At 46.6% G+C, this 14,512-nt stretch overlaps 1 protein-coding gene across 6 annotated transcripts in view; it reads left to right on the top strand.

Moving 5' to 3' along the window:
* Positions 1-14,512, top strand: part of MAD1L1 (mitotic arrest deficient 1 like 1) — a 346,167-nt gene that overhangs the window by 311,018 nt on the left and 20,637 nt on the right. The gene's annotated exons all lie outside the window — the stretch shown is intronic.

Genomic DNA, 14,512 nt, shown 5'->3' with positions numbered 1-14,512 from the left:
TGCCAGGCTTTCTCTCTGCCAGTCAGTGTGCAAGTTAAAAATCTCCAGCATTTCCATAAAATAGGGAAGGAGGTGGGTTGGGGCATGGCAAACACTCGGAGTGAGCTGTGCTTCAGTGATGCACGGGCAGCTCTGAGCAAGGGAGGAGCTGTTAACTTGGAATGCTGTATTTTGATCTCTTTCCTCTGCAGCTTTTCTGACCAAGTTTCCCATTTTTTTTCTGTCTGTCTGTGAAATGGGAGTGAGCTGAAGTGGCTGTTCCATATCGCTGTGTCGCTGAGAGTCGCCTGACATTGGGGCTTTGTTTCCTCCTGGGGAAGGTCAGACGTGGTGCTGGGGGAGCAGCCAGCAGGAGCTCCCAGGAAATAATCAATAGAGGCAAGGTGGGAGACGAGCAAGCAGGGCTGAGAGATAGCATCTAACCCATGTTTAATAAGAAGGGGAGAGAGAGGTGCAGAGCCAGGAAGCGGGGGAATGTATTAGGAAAGCCAAGGCCCGGCGAGGAACTGCATGATAATGAGTCACAGGTGATAGCAAAACGATAAGTCAGCAGAGCTGGCCGGGGTGGTAATGTCCAGCTTTTCAATTCCAGGCAGGTAGTGCTGCGTTTGCAGGAGCTGTGTCTCCTCAGGAGCGGCAGACACACGCCTGTGAATGTGAAGCTGGGCAGGCAGGAGCTGGGGACCTGCACACACACTCATCCCCAGAGCTCGCAGCTCAGGGCGCAGGGAGGGAGCAGGATGCGAGACCCTGAGCAAGAGGGAGAGAGAAAAGGGAGCATTTGCTGCTTTGGCTCCCTCAGGCTGATGGAGCAGGGGCCCATGGAGCAGTGCTGTTGCCCTGGCACGGGGTTATGCTGTGTTGTGGTGGTGCACAGGGAGCTCAGAGGTCCTGATGCAGCCGACCTTCCTTTTCAAGGACACGGCTGGTGGCGTCACAAGTGCTCTGCAGGCTGGTTATGAATGGGCTGTGATAGACCTGTGCACGCAGCCAAAAATTAATAGCCTCCAAGAAAGCTGAGTGGGATAAGTGCACCTACTGTAAGGCCACTGGAGCAAGGAAGGGACAGAGAAGTCAGTATATTTTTATTTCATGGTCAGGAGTGAATGGTCCTGAAGCCATGATCTGCTGATAAAGGCCTAGTTTAGTTCCAGGTTTCCTGTAAATAGCAATGGCACAAAATGCTATTTCACCAGGAACTGTCTCTGCCCTTAACTGGTGCAGCAGGAAACCATTGGAAAGGCAGGGAATGAATCCATCTCCGTGTTTGCCAGTTGTGTGAGCTCCACACAGTGCAGTGGGAGCCCTGTGTGTGACTGTGTTTACCCATGTGCTGGACTCACACCCGTCTGAGGGTAAATTCATTGAAACACCTGGCTTTGCCAGAGATAACTGGAACGTGCCTGAGCATCCATGGGGATGTAGGAATGAGTGCTGTGTCTGTTGAGAGCTGCAGTGGCTCTACCTGATGATTCTCCCCAGGGACTCATGATAAAGCCCTGACTGCTTCAGCCATGACATGCAAATGACACTTTAAAAAGAAAAATTGCTGTTCTTAATGTATTTTGTTTCATCTATGCCTCCAGCTTTGGCCCCCAAAATAATTTTGACTGTGTAAGTCTCAAAATAGACAATCTTACTGTTTCAGACTGATTTTAAATCTTCCCTTTAGTGTCAAGTGGTCAGGAAACAAATATTCATCCTGTTGGGAAAAGATGCATTGCTTTCCAGGGGCCACAGAACTTGCATCTAGCCTAGAAAGTCCTCAATTTAATGCACTGCAGTTTAGTGGCATGTTTATCTACACAAACTCTGCTTGCTGATTGTCTCTAAAGTGCTCTGGATTTAAGTTAGCAAGGGGAAGTTGTCATGGCAAGCATATATATATATATATATATATATATATATATATATATATATAAAAATGTTGGGTTTTTTTTTTTTTTATTATTTTTATGTATATATATATTGCCAGACCTTGGGGCAGGCAATGTTGGCCTGACCCCCATGTTCTGGGATTTCTTTATCACAGTTAACATTGCCAAATATGTGAGCTCAGGAACAAGCAAAATGTCCCATTTCTTAGTCCAAGGTTTTCTGACTGTCTCTTGGTGCTGGAAGGCAGCATCTCTCAAACTGTCTTTTATTTTTTTTTTTTCCTTTAGAGCAAGCTGTTTAATATTAATGCTGATTACCCAATTGCTCATTTCAGGGAGAGGGCGACTTTCAGAGCTTTAAGGACTTAATTTTCTCCTGGATTTATGGGCAGCCACCCAGATCTCTCCAGCATGGTTTCTTTCCTCCATCCTCTGTATTTTTGCAGACAACACTCTAAAAGATATTCGAGTACAAGTTATTTCACACCAATCCTTGGCTTTCTGCATGTTTTCTGTTTCCTTGTTAAGTATAACAGTGTGTTTATGATATTTTTAACATTTTTACAGGAGATCAAGCCAGTCAGAATACAGCTACAATACCCTGGAAAGACAGATTTATTTGACATACTTGACTATGAACTGTCAGCATCTAGGGGGTGATAGTGGATAAGGTAAAGAAGAGTTGCCTGAAGAACATTTAGAAAGAATAAATGAGAGAAAGCTCTGCTCTTCTAAGGCATCACCTGAGGAAGATCTGCAAATTACCAGCAGACTGTATTTTAGCAGCTCTGAACTATAAATGACTTTTGTTTAAGTTTGAACCCACATGTGGAGGTCATTGTGCTAAAGTCCCTCCACCCTTTAGCGAAGGCATTCCCCTGGTACTGCGAGCTCTGTGCAAAAATTGAGTCTGCATTTACAGCAATAAATGGTGGTGTCTCATTAAACTGTCAGTGCTTGGAGAAAGTGCTAAACTCTGATGGGTTTTCCACAAGCATCTGCCTAGGAAGAGGGAGAGGTGTCACAAAGTGACATGTCAACAGAGGCCATGTAGTTTGTGCTCCTCGCACATCATTTCTTACCCATCCGTACTCTCCTCCCGCAGGATGAGAAACATATGAATCAGTCATACTGCCTGCTCCATGTCCTATAAATTAGAGAAAGATGCAGCTGGTTTGTCTTTTCGTTTTCTGTGCTCTTTAATTGCCTCTTCATTATATCATCCAGCATCCCTTTCTCCAGCCTCTTTCATATCCATCTTTGAGAATGATGAGCAGTCGAGTGTGACATGCCCCGAAGGTGACTGTCAAAACACACTGAATTATGCAGTGGTCCAGTATTCCTTTTCTTCTCTCTCTTTCTCCTTTAAGTATTGCTGGAAGAGGAGTTGCAGTGATCGATTGGGAAGTCAGGATTTCCTTTCAGATTGGGTAAAACACTTTGGATTTTGTATTATTTGATATATATGAACTTTGGCAAGTCTTTCAGTGTGTCGAGGCTTTCCGTAGCGTTGGTATGGAGCGTTGTGGGGTTTCCTTCTCTGGAGACATTTGGAAGCTGTCTGGATACACAATCCAGAGTATGGTGCTCTAGGGAACCTGCCTGAGCAGGGAGGTTGGACCAGGTGACCCACTGTGGTCCTTTCCAACCTTACCCATTCTGTGACAATCCTGGGTTTCACTCCACACATCCCACCGTGAACTCCTGCTTATTCCCCACTTTGTGTTCCCACATGTTTTGTTTCAAATGACTGACTTATTTGGCTTTCTGATAGCCAGATACTTCTGTGTAATGACATCTTCCCAGGGATTAATATGGGCTTTTTCCTCCTTAATTTAAGGAGGAAATGTCTGGGACTGTGTCTAGGACTAGTGTTCTGGTTTGTGCAGTTCCCATCTCTCCCTGTCTATCACTACCACAAAACTGTGGTTAAAGAAACCTTTTCTCCCTTAAGGCAAAACAGGAGATGCATGTAAGCTGTGCTGAGATTATCTCTGATGCTGTGCTCGAGCTTGGCAGCAGCTCACAGGGCCAGGTGGCCCCATCCAGCTGTCCCATCCCCGTGGAAGCAGCGCTCCACAGAGCCAACATTCCCATATGGCTGAGCAGCCCTGCCTGGGCACCCCCTGAAGTGGGGTGGGCTGGGGACAGGATGAGAGCCACCCTTCCACCTTTCCAGCCACAGGGGGAGGAAAACAGGCAGGTCAGGGGGACCCTGAGGCAGGGGTGTCCCAGGCTGGGAACTGAGCCACGGTTGGGTCTGTCCAACCAGCCCTGCCAGCCGGGCTCTGCTGCTCGGGGAGGAGGAGGAGGAGGTTCTCTAGGGATGTGCCTTTTAAAGCACATTGCAGTCACAAAATTTAATTGACACATTTCAGAGTCTTAAAACTGAAGTGCAGCCTCGGGAAGAGGGAATGCCTTTTAGGCTTCTTTAAAGGATCCAGGATTTTATGTAATAATAACAACAGCAACAGCAATAATAATAATAACAACAACTACTTAGCTAGGACCTACACAAAATCATTGATGTTTGCCTTTGCCATCAGCTTAATGTGCATTTTGCTGATGCACAACTCCTGGTTGATACTGTTGCATAAATAAAATAAGCCCTGATAATTTTAAACTACTTGAGAAACATATACATGCAAAAATGTAAAGCTTACAGAAAAAGGGCAAAATCAGCAGGAAAAGAGAGGGATTATTTTCAACAGTGCCCTTTTAATTAGAGCAATAATTAATTCTTTTCCCTGACATGCACATACAGATTACTCTTTTAAAATATTCCTGCTTGAAATAAAATGACTTAAAGCTACATAGTGGAAGAACAGACCATAAATTTAAAGGAGAAAAATCAGGACTGTGTGTATTTTGAGCACTTCTTTGGAATCCAGAATGGTCACTGGAATTCATGCCATAAAATCTAATGGCAAGGTGAACAAAATACTCCTTGAGACTCGAGTGCTGAGAACAGGCAGAGGCTTGATGCAGGCACTGGGGCCAATGAAGTGGAAAATGGAGTTAATATTTTGCACGTCCACGAATCAAACCAACTGTGCTCCTTTCCGGGGGACAAAATGCTTCCTACCATTGGTCTAGGTGCACTATATTGCCATAATTTTTTCTGGCCTTACGGACTTTGAAGGTTGCTCAGGGAGAAATCTTGCTTGGAAAGTGGATGTGGAAGCAAGAGATCACTTTAGGAAGGGTGGAAGAAAGGCAGAAGCAGGCACAGGTGAGAGGAGGAGATGGTGGAAAGGCAGTGATGGGGCAGCACCAGAGCTGGGTTGGACCAGCTGATGGGACCAGCTCTCCTCCACAGGGCAATGGTCACTGCTCCAAGGCTGCCAGAGTTCAAGAAGAGTTTGGACATTGCTCTCAGGTGGAATTCTTGGGGTTGTGCTGTGCTGGGCCAGGAGCTGGCCTCAGTGATCCCTGTGGATCCGTTCCTATTCATGGATATTCTATGATTCCTCAGCCAAGGGAGGTGCCAGCAAGCATCTGGGGGCCTGTTTCTTGTGTGGGGTCTGTGGAGCATGGATGGTTTCACTGAGGAGAAGGGGCTTGTTGTGAGGGTCTGTGTTTGATTGTGGTGATGGAGAAACGAGAGAGAAAGGTGGAGAAAAAAGAGGGCAACACATCAAAGGCTGGTGGAGAGGCCAAAGGTGAAGAGAGGGGAGAAAAGAGATGTGTTTCTAGAGGAATGCAGGCACCCATTGCTTATACCATTTTTTATATCAACACACAATTCCCTTTACAGCTCCCTCAGCCAGAGGAAGCTGCAGTGTGGCAGCCAAACCCCAGCCTGCTGCCATTTGCTCCCAACCAACATCTCTGTGAGGCAGCACCAGCGCCTGCAGCTCGGCCTCTCAGCGCCCTCCGAAAAGCTTTGGCCACAGCAGGGAAGCATCTCACTGCTTCCCTGTAATTAGACTTGTGAAAATGCCTCCATGGCGAAGAAAAGCCTGAAGAGCTTGCTCCTGGGTGGGAGATTTCTCCTGAGGCTGATCCTGCAGGCAGGTAGTGCCAGCCCAGCTCAGGATTGCATTGCTGAGTTGTGCTACCCAGCCAGGGTTTAATTTCTTATGGTGGTGATTAAGACTACTCATTTAGGGACATAAAAGGAGTTGGCCCTCTAATTGCATGTACAGATGTTTGCAGACATAAAGCAAAATGATGCAGGGAGGCTATAGCATCCTGTTTGCTGTTCCATACAGGGAGACCAGCGCCAAAAAGAGGAATTAGGAGGACAGCATGAAAAGTAAATGTAAGGAGCTTTTGTTCACCTGTAAAGGATATCATACTGGAATGGTCATCAAAGGAGAGGTGGAGAGAGAATGTGTGTTTGGGAGAATGGAGTTCATGCTGTCCATGCTGGGTTATTTTGCTGTACCCAGGGCAGGCTTCAGGCCACAATCAGCAGTGCAGCCACGGAGACCTCACCAGCCCAATCTCCAGTGGTGCTAATTAAGAGAAAAGAGTTTCTTCCATTTCCTTTTTGACAAACTGATTTCCACACGTCACTTCATTTGGTTACTTTTCTCCAGAGACTGGCAAGCCAGGGAAATGCTGTTCCCTTTGTCGTTGCTGTTAATTAAGGCAGAGCTGAGGCACCCTGGTGAACCTCAGGTACCTCTCAATTTGCAGAGGGCTTTGCAGCACTGAAATGAGCTGCAGGGTTGGAGACATGTTTCACCAGGAGCCCCAGAGGTCTGCAAACCCCTTGATTACAGGAGGGAAGTCTGGTTCATCCAAACTCTGGAGGTACAAAGGAGTTGTAATCCTGTATTTCCACCTGCTAGAGTGGTCTAAAAATGACTCTTTTTGTTTTGTTTTTTCTTCTACTGAACCTCGAGTCTTGTCTTGTTCAGCTGAAGGCAAAGAGGACATGGTGTAGTAGGGGACCACTACTCAGGATATGTGGGAATGCTTCCCAAGAGCTCCACACCAAGTCTGCTCCTTTGCCTTTTGCCTTGGGCACGTGCTGCTGTTCCCTCCTGCCTACCCTGGCAGTCCCAAGTGGCTGGAGAACCTGTTGAAGGCATCTGCAATCCTCCTCTCTGCAGGGGCCTCATCTCCTCTAGAGAAAAATGAGGGGTTTGCTCTTACCCTCCTGTGTCTATGTGACCTCTCAGCCTACTCTTTGATGGATTAAAAGGAACATTTTCTTTCCCTGTCCATATTCTCTGCAGCTTGGATTCATGATCCGAGGAGAGATGTGGGCATATACCAAATTTCCTTGGATGGTTGGGATTTGCCTTTCATGTGTATCCAGACAGGTGTAGCCCATCCTCATTCAGTGCCACATTTCAGCTGTATCTGTTATTTATATATATATATATATATATATATATATATATATATATTCAGTGCCAGTGCTTCTCCAGGTACCAGTGGCTGCAGTTTTCTGTGCTGAGACCTACCCCTGCATAAACACCTTTATTCTTCTGTTTAACACTTCCAGTTCCATTCCTTGTTTACTCTTGGTCAGCACTTGGCACTGACTTTGGTCTAGAGAGGTTGTATAAGTAAAGGCAGTCACAGCACGTGTCATCTAGGGAGATAAATGGTTAAATGTCTCAAGTTCAGCTCATAGCAATGATTTCTTGGGTCTTTTCTTTGTTGTTTCAGGGCACATCCAAGTTTTGAGGACAGCTAAAGGTGATGGAGATGACACCTTAATTGCAAGGGGTCAGAATGCTGTGTATTTCTCTTGCATTAACATTCTGTGCATATTCCTTTTTAAACCCAAAGGTTCTGTCCACTGTTCCTTGCTGGCCTTCAGAAAGTGAACTCCTGGTAAAGGGCTTAAAAGACAATATTAAAAGGGGAGAGAAAAAACTGAAAAGGGGATTACAAATCCAATAAAAATTGCTCTCAAGAGTAGACAGTATCTGCTGGACAGGAAATATATTTGAGTTTCTGACTAGCTGCAAAACACCTCAGCCACAGAAAGTCCTGAGCAGAGGGTGAGCCTGGTGCTTAGTTAATCATCAAAGACAAGCAGAGGACACTCAGCTTGCACAGGGATCAAGTCTGAAGCCACCTCATGCATATTGCAGTGGCTCTGCCTGTGCGGGTGCTGGAGCGCTGATGGAGCGGCAGCCGCTGCAGAATTTGCTGATGCCTCTTGGTGTGTGCAGGCTGTGCTGGTGGGGATGGATTGCCTGGTTCTGGAAGGTGACAGCCAGCCCATTGTACACTTAGTTCACCAGCTGCTTGGGGTACGTGGTCGTCACATGGAGATCTTTGGTGGTCTGGGATTTAAGGAGCTCTGAAAATGGTCTGTGCTTTTGCCCAGTGTCTCAGCTTCCTTCAAGTCATTTGGGCATTCAGGTGTCAACAGCAGATGCTGCTTCTAAATTCCTCTGCTTTGTGAGGGATTATTGGCTGTTGCACTCATCCTATGCATCCTGTCAATTATCTCATGGGTAGCTGAAGTTTTTTCATCACTATCTCCCTATTCTGGATCTGACCACAAAGGTGAAAGTGCTTCCAGTCCCACCAGCAGACAGTGGAGAAGTGGCAGCAGCTCCAATTCCACCTGTGCTCCATTCCCTGAATGCTTTTGTGTTCCAGGCTGAAAAGCTTCAGGTTATTCTTCCTGAGGATGCTCTTTGTGCTGGTGCCTTTCATGGAGCGAGCAGGGGTGGGACAGGCAGGATGCTGGCACAGCCCCTGCTCTCTGCAGGGCCTATGAAGAGCCTCGTGGAGACTTCCTTGGAGTCTTTCTAAGAGCATCTGCCTCCAGTTGGGGTAATTAGCACTCTCAAGCTGTAGTTGTGAGTATCTCGTTGATGGAATATGAAAGTGAGCAAAATGTCAGTTCAGCACTGCGTGGAGGCCTCACTGACACACAGGCTGCTTCTGAAATTGCTGGCGTTTTTTTCAGTTAATTGCCTTTTTAATCATAGTGAAATTGCTCCTATTTGCATGAATATTCCAACAGGAGGATCGGTTTGCTCTTGTCACAGATACTCACTACATATCACATTCAGTTTTGCTTAATATGCCTCATATTTTGAGGATCAAACTTTTTTCCTTCTGTTTTATTATTTTGTTTCTCTCTGGCTGCCACAGGATGGGCACATATTCTTTTGTTTATTTCAAAAGATGTCTTGAACTAAATAAAACATCTGGAGAAGAGAAGGCTCTAGGGAGACATTATAGCAGATTTCCAGTACCTAACAGGGAATTACAGGAAAGCAGGAGAGGGACTTACAAGGGCATGGGGTGATAGGACAAAGGGAAAATGGCTTCAAACTAACAGAGGGCAGGGCTAGGTAGGATATAGGGAAGAAATTCTTCCTACTGAGGGTGATGAGGCCCTGGCACAGGTTGCTCAGGGAAGCTGTGGCTGCCCCATCCCTGGAAGTGTCCAAGGCCAGGTTGGATGGGGCTTGGAGCAGGCAGGGGTAATGGAAGGTGTCCCTGCCCATGGCAGGGGGTTGGAACTGGAGGATATTTAAGGTCCCTTCCAACACAAACCATTCTGTTTTTGTCATTATATGTTGTCCTTTGCCCCTTTCCTGCTGCCTAACTCCCTGAAAGCTCCCTCAGAATTCGAAAACAAAATTCCTGGGAGTGATTCCTGGGGTGGTGCTGCTGTTCACCCTGCCAGCATCAGTACCAAGTGCTTCTGACGTAGTGTAAAATGTAAAACCACTTGCACCTGAATAGTCCTTGTCACTGCCAGCACCACTGGGGACTGGTGTAACTGCTGGGCATGGCTCTGCCCTAGGCCAGGTGGCTTGTGCAAAGCAGCCAACAATCCAGTGTTCAGGCTGTTCACAGGACAGGAGGCTCAGATGGGGACAGCAGCTAAGGGACTGCAGGGAGCAGGGGGACAGTGACCTCAGCAGCATGGCCAGGCTGGTACCCCAGGTGCAGACCTCCCTTGGGTGGCTGTTCTGGTTCAGTAAGAGGAGCTGGCACAGCCAGGGATGCCCTTTGCCCTGAGCTCTCCCTGCCAGAGCAGAAGGGAGGGCAGAGCTCCAGCCTGGCTGGATCGCTACCCTTGGCTCCTCCAGAAGGAGGATCTGCATCCTCCAGGAGGTGTTGGAAACAACCTGTTGATGCTGGAGACACGTGTTGATGGGGATGTCACTGCTCCCTCAGATGTGCTCAGGTGTTGGAAGGGGGCAGTGAAAACATTGCTCAGAGTTGGCAGCACAGGAAGATGGACCCATCCGCTTCCAAGGCAGTAGGAAACAGGCTGGGCAATCAATCATCTCCAACTGTCAACTTTTAAGCAGAAAACATTGATTTTAATGGTAATTTCTGCATAAAAATTAATGGCACTATAAAATCTTAATTTGGAGTTTCAGAACAAATAATGTAATAGTAAAAGGCAGCATCCTGGAGTAATTTGAAAATGAATTAGGCCAGTGGAATGAAACTCTCCCCACTGAGACGCCTTTAATTGATCATCTCTGTAACAGCTAGTTTACAAACATATCATGAGAGCACTTGCTGCCCTGGCACCTTCCAGGCAGCACATCCAGCATCAGTATGGAAACCAGTACATCCTTCCATGTTCCTTCTGGGTCCCAGTGAGGATTTGATGGGGAGGAAATAAATCAAGCGCAGTCATGTGGTCGGTACAACATAAGTCTTTGAGGTTTGAACAGAGGGAAAACACTCTCCCACTGGTAGCAGAAACCACAAATCTAAAATTAGCCAAGCCCTTCAGATTGGCAATAGGCAAGTGGTGAATCCCTGTGGAAGCTCTGTGCTGACAGCACTATTAATACATCAGCCAAAGGCCTGGGTGAGGGTGGGGAGAGCTGTGTGTGCTTTGGGAGTAATATGTTTTTGACATCTGGTCTCGTTCATTGGAGCAATACCAGGGGCTGAGCTGTGATACAGGGCAGGAATGCTAGAGACTTTCTCTGAAATGTAAAAAAAAAATTGCTGCTTCTTACTTAATTACAGTCATGCCAGTTGCTATGTTGAAATGCTGCTTTAAAAGCCTTTGTGAGTAATTAGTGTCAAAAATATAAGATCTACAAAGCTATAAACTCACAGCTTGGTAATATTACCAAGTACTAATTAAAAAAAGAAAAAAGAAAAGTCTCTCTTTCATGATAAGATTTCCAGCATAGCGAAAGATAAAAATGATGCAATTTGCAGATGATAGGAGAGGAAAAAAAAGCAAACCTGAGAGAAGGATTGAGGAGAGAATAAAGTCAATATCAACAAGGCTGTAGATCTCTGAGTGATTTGGTAATGGTAGGGGTAAGGGAAGTGAAATATTGGAGTCTCAAGGCAGAAATATAGATGGGAATATATCCTGGAAGCCTCTTCTGCTACACAACAGAAATAAGGTTGAATATCAGGCACTATGGACAAGAGGGCTAAAAATACTTCTGTTTTTGGGACTAAACCTGTCATGGCTCTTGGGAGCAGCTGAGAATTGCAGGAGTGTCCTAGGTGGCAGAAAAATTAGAGCCATCATTTGCAAATCTGTGAGTGTATTGTGGCATCTTGTGAGGGGTATGTGACATCCCACCCACGTTCCTCCTGACCTCCTGGACCCCTCTCTGGGCTGGTGTTACAGAAACAGATGCAGTCTGGCAGAGGGAAACCAGGCTCACACCGAGCAGCTCAGGGAGTTTGGTTATACTGAGATGAAGTGTTTATCCTTTGGAAAAAAAAATATTAAGAAGAAAACTCATTAAGGTATAAAGAAAACCCTGCTGGGAATAAAAAATCAAGGTTATTTGGGTTATTGTCAAATACATGTGTCATGAGACATAAAGCCAGTCTGAAGAAGGACCTGAATTCTACGAAACATAAGCTGATTTTTTTTTAACAGCACTTAATAATGCAATTATAATAACAACTTGTGCTTTCTCATGCCTTCCAATTTAAGATCTGAAAGCACTTCACAAACATGAATTAAGCCTTCCAGGACTGTTGTGAGGTACAGCAAATATTCTTCTACTTTACAAACTGAAAAACTGAGGAACAGCATGAGTACAAGGCAGCACAGCATGTGGAGATGTCTTTATTTTAATCAGGTTGGGCATTGCCTCAGGGCTTTGCTTGCTCACCAGGTGCAGTCCTGTGGCAGTCCAGAACCTGTCTCCTGATGATGCTGTGGAGTTTTTCATTTGGCTCTCTCTAATCCCTCAGCCTTTATGGAAAGGGTCATTTGTGAGCAGGGGAGGAGAGCACTGCAAGGTGGCCACACAGCCATTGATGTCCCTGGACACCAGTGGATTGAATTTTGTTGCCCCCAGCCTCCTTAGTGTTTCAGTGTGTGCCAGCAGCACCACAAGAAGCCAGGGCAGAGGGGCTCCTGAGCCATTGGCATCTAATGTGGTTTGTAAATGGCTGTATTCAGTGTCATTGTGCTGTCAAGGGATGTCCCTTCCTCTGGTGCCCACCACATGGCTGAAGAGCAGGGGAACCACAGGCTCAGCTTTTGAAGTGTTTCTCTAAGGTTTCTGTTCTCATTTCCAACTCAATAGAAGCCCCTGCAGTCAGGTGGGCATTTGGGACTGGGCTGTTTGATTGTACCAGCCATGAGAAGGAAGCTGCCAGTGGTCTGGTTGCACATCATGGGCTGTTGAGTCTGGAATTGTGGACTGCTCCTTTCACCTTGACAGTGCTCTTGTGGTAGAACCATTAGTATGGGTGGCAAGTCAGCAGGAAGTAAAATTGTCCTGCCCTTAGAAGCTGGCCTCACCTGACCTTGAAGACATTATTTTGTTTCCTGGATGGTTTAGATTAAGTGGCATTTCAGCTAAGGTGGTTACATATAAATTGGTTGGGATAATGCTTGCTTGAGCTGAACATACCCAGTCAGTTCCTGTTAACTCCCTGGTTCTGCATCCATTCCTGCCTCTCTCCTTTGTTCACCAGCACAGGTTCCCTTCAGGTATCACAGATATCTAGATATGTGCATTTGCTCCTTGTCTTCCTCACTCTCCCCTCTTTGTAGCATGAGAATACAGAGCAGCCTGCTTCCACAGGTGTGCCATGCACAGGGCTTGGGGTCCTGGCTTTAGTGTGCTCTGATGGCCCAGGGGTGAGCAGCATCCAGGGTGACATCAACAGGAGGCAGCTGTACTTGGGAGGGGAATTCTGCACAAGCCCATGGCACGTGTTGTTTGTTTCCATACCTCGAGTTCATCCTCTAACTCTGAGATCATATACAGGAATGTTTCTTCAGGCTGCAGGATGAACTGTTTCGTGGTTTCTTCTCATCATCCAGGGGACCAAATATCCCTTGGATTTTTCTAAAGGCTGCTTTGCAGGAAAGTGTTTCTAGAAAAATTAATCTACCTCATTGTTATTCAGGCCTCAGTGTTGGAGGAACCTTGCTTTTCTTCCACCATGCAGCTCATCACTGCATGGGGCTGTGCTCAAGCTTCAGCAGCTCAGTATTGCTTGGTAAAGATGAAAAAATAACAATTGGTGGTGTCATCAAATCAGTGCAGCCAGTAAAATCAAAGCCTCAAACACCATCAAAGGTCTACATATCTCACAGAGCAAAAAAGCCACGAGAGCAACAGAATGGCTGTGCTGCCACTGCTGCTTTGATCCCATCGGTGATGTTGGGGAGGAAATCAAGACTGCAGCATTCCTCCGGTCTGCCTTCCACACTGAGAGATCCTGAGTGCATCAATAAACAGTAGAAAACAAGGAGGGTGTGTGCTCAGGAGTACTTCAGGCTTTGGGATAAGTGTTTCTAGAGAGTTTGCTGGGAACAGAAATCTAACTGAAATCAATGGCAGCGTATCTGCTGTTTAATGACAAGCCGATACGAGGCGGCACTGGAGTACAGTGAGTTCTCACCTGCCTCTGTGCTAAGTGGACAAGCTGCTGCGAGCTGATCCAGCTGGGAAGTGTGAATTGCACCCTCTGGATGGGAGGCTGGGATCCCACCAGCTAAGCCTGCGTCAGAGGGAAGAGGCTGTGACCTCGGAGCAGCTGCCGGTGGGAGCAGCAGAAGGGATGTTCAGAGACACTGCTGGTGCATGCCAGCAGCAGATGTGTGTGCAGAAGGAAATAAGGGCTGTTTATCTCCCAGGTAGATGTGGCACTTCAGTGGAAGATGGGGTTGAATTTTCCAGCAGCACCTTTGTGGTGTCTGTCCTGAGCTGGAGGCAGCTCTTTGTCATCCACTTACCTTACCCCAGTGCTCAGCATTTGAGTGATGGCTCTGCTCATCCTTAATGTGGGGCTGGGTGTCAATGCATCATTGAGGGTGAGTTGTGGGAATCTCCAGACTCCATTGGTGGGACATTATTGCTGTATTAGAAGGGAAAAACAGGGTAAAAATCTATGGCAGCCTTGGTAGAAAGAGCAATTGTCCATCGGAACACATTTGTTATCAGTCTGAGCATGGAGTCAGCTTGATGCTGTTTGGATCATTGCTGCCAGGGAGGGAGGCCACAGGGACAGGCTGGACTGGATGGTGTCCTGGTGTTGGTGGCTCTGCAGTCCCAAGGCTCTCCCTATGTGATATTCTGACTTAGAGGGAACACAGAAGATGATGGTGAAGGTAAAGTGATGCTGCAAGGCTTTAAGAGACACTTCTCTGGAAAGAAGGATTAGAAACAGCCTGGAGCCTGATGAGATAGGACTGCTTCTGCACCAGCAAGTCCATGTAATGGCTGAGGGCCAGT

Source organism: Cyanistes caeruleus, chromosome 17 (assembly GCF_971803275.1).
Source record: "Cyanistes caeruleus chromosome 17, bCyaCae1.hap1.1, whole genome shotgun sequence".
Lineage (NCBI taxonomy): Eukaryota > Metazoa > Chordata > Aves > Passeriformes > Paridae > Cyanistes > Cyanistes caeruleus.
The sequence above is the reverse complement of the archived record's forward strand: the minus strand, read 5'-3'. Positions and strand labels throughout refer to the sequence as shown.